Genomic DNA, 2,500 nt, shown 5'->3' with positions numbered 1-2,500 from the left:
TGCATTTATACCATCACGGACGTTAGTTCAATAGCGTTTAACGATGGATCCACGGTACAGAATGCAAAAATATGATTGTTAAAATTTTCGACTAATCGGTTCTAAGAGGCGAAGCAATACGCCGCTGGGACTTTGAAATATTTCGGAGCGCACCTAAAGTTCGTTATTTTGGCTAAACGGAGCGAAAATCTGCATTTATACCATCACGGACGTTAGTTCAATAGCGTTTAACGATCGATCCACGGTACAGACTGCAAAAATATGATTGTTAAAATTTTCGACTAATCGGTTCTATGAGGCGAAGCAATACGCCGCTGGGACTTTGAAATATTTCGGAGCGCACCTAAAGTTCGTTATTTTGGCTAAACGGAGCGAAAATCTGCATTTATACCATCACGGACGTTAGTTTAATAGCGTTTAACGATGGATCCACGGTACAGAATGCAAAAATATGATTGTTAAAATTTTCGACTAATCGGTTCTAAGAGGCGAAGCAATACGCCGCTGGGACTTTGAAATATTTCGGAGCGCACCTAAAGTTCGTTATTTTGGCTAAACGGAGCGAAAATCTGCATTTATACCATCACGGACGTTAGTTCAATAGCGTTTAACGATCGATCCACGGTACAGAATGCAAAAATATGATTGTTAAAATTTTCGACTAATCGGTTCTAAGAGGCGAAGCAATACGCCGCTGGGACTTTGAAATATTTCGGAGCGCACCTAAAGTTCGTTATTTTGGCTAAACGGAGCGAAAATCTGCATTTATACCATCACGGACGTTAGTTTAATAGCGTTTAACGATGGATCCACGGTACAGAATGCAAAAATATGATTGTTAAAATTTTCGACTAATCGGTTCTAAGAGGCGAAGCAATACGCCGCTGGGACTTTGAAATATTTCGGAGCGCACCTAAAGTTCGTTATTTTGGCTAAACGGAGCGAAAATCTGCATTTATACCATCACGGACGTTAGTTCAATAGCGTTTAACGATCGATCCACGGTACAGAATGCAAAAATATGATTGTTAAAATTTTCGACTAATCGGTTCTAAGAGGCGAAGCAATACGCCGCTGGGACTTTGAAATATTTCGGAGCGCACCTAAAGTTCGTTATTTTGGCTAAACGGAGCGAAAATCTGCATTTATACCATCACGGACGTTAGTTTAATAGCGTTTAACGATGGATCCACGGTACAGAATGCAAAAATATGATTGTTAAAATTTTCGACTAATCGGTTCTAAGAGGCGAAGCAATACGCCGCTGGGACTTTGAAATATTTCGGAGCGCACCTAAAGTTCGTTATTTTGGCTAAACGGAGCGAAAATCTGCATTTATACCATCACGGACGTTAGTTCAATAGCGTTTAACGATGGATCCACGGTACAGAATGCAAAAATATGATTGTTAAAATTTTCGACTAATCGGTTCTAAGAGGCGAAGCAATACGCCGCTGGGACTTTGAAATATTTCGGAGCGCACCTAAAGTTCGTTATTTTGGCTAAACGGAGCGAAAATCTGCATTTATACCATCACGGACGTTAGTTCAATAGCGTTTAACGATCGATCCACGGTACAGACTGCAAAAATATGATTGTTAAAATTTTCGACTAATCGGTTCTAAGAGGCGAAGCAATACGCCGCTGGGACTTTGAAATATTTCGGAGCGCACCTAAAGTTCGTTATTTTGGCTAAACGGAGCGAAAATCTGCATTTATACCATCACGGACGTTAGTTTAATAGCGTTTAACGATGGATCCACGGTACAGAATGCAAAAATATGATTGTTAAAATTTTCGACTAATCGGTTCTAAGAGGCGAAGCAATACGCCGCTGGGACTTTGAAATATTTCGGAGCGCACCTAAAGTTCGTTATTTTGGCTAAACGGAGCGAAAATCTGCATTTATACCATCACGGACGTTAGTTCAATAGCGTTTAACGATCGATCCACGGTACAGAATGCAAAAATATGATTGTTAAAATTTTCGACTAATCGGTTCTAAGAGGCGAAGCAATACGCCGCTGGGACTTTGAAATATTTCGGAGCGCACCTAAAGTTCGTTATTTTGGCTAAACGGAGCGAAAATCTGCATTTATACCATCACGGACGTTAGTTTAATAGCGTTTAACGATGGATCCACGGTACAGAATGCAAAAATATGATTGTTAAAATTTTCGACTAATCGGTTCTAAGAGGCGAAGCAATACGCCGCTGGGACTTTGAAATATTTCGGAGCGCACCTAAAGTTCGTTATTTTGGCTAAACGGAGCGAAAATCTGCATTTATACCATCACGGACGCTAGTTTAATAGCGTTTAACGATCGATCCACGGTACAGAATGCAAAAATATGATTGTTAAAATTTTCGACTAATCGGTTCTAAGAGGCGAAGCAATACGCCGCTGGGACTTTGAAATATTTCGGAGCGCACCTAAAGTTCGTTATTTTGGCTAAACGGAGCGAAAATCTGCATTTATACCATCACGGACGTTAGTTTA

Source organism: Osmia lignaria, unplaced genomic scaffold (assembly GCF_051020975.1).
Source record: "Osmia lignaria lignaria isolate PbOS001 unplaced genomic scaffold, iyOsmLign1 scaffold0030, whole genome shotgun sequence".
Classification (NCBI taxonomy): domain Eukaryota; kingdom Metazoa; phylum Arthropoda; class Insecta; order Hymenoptera; family Megachilidae; genus Osmia; species Osmia lignaria.
The sequence above is the reverse complement of the archived record's forward strand: the minus strand, read 5'-3'. Positions refer to the sequence as shown.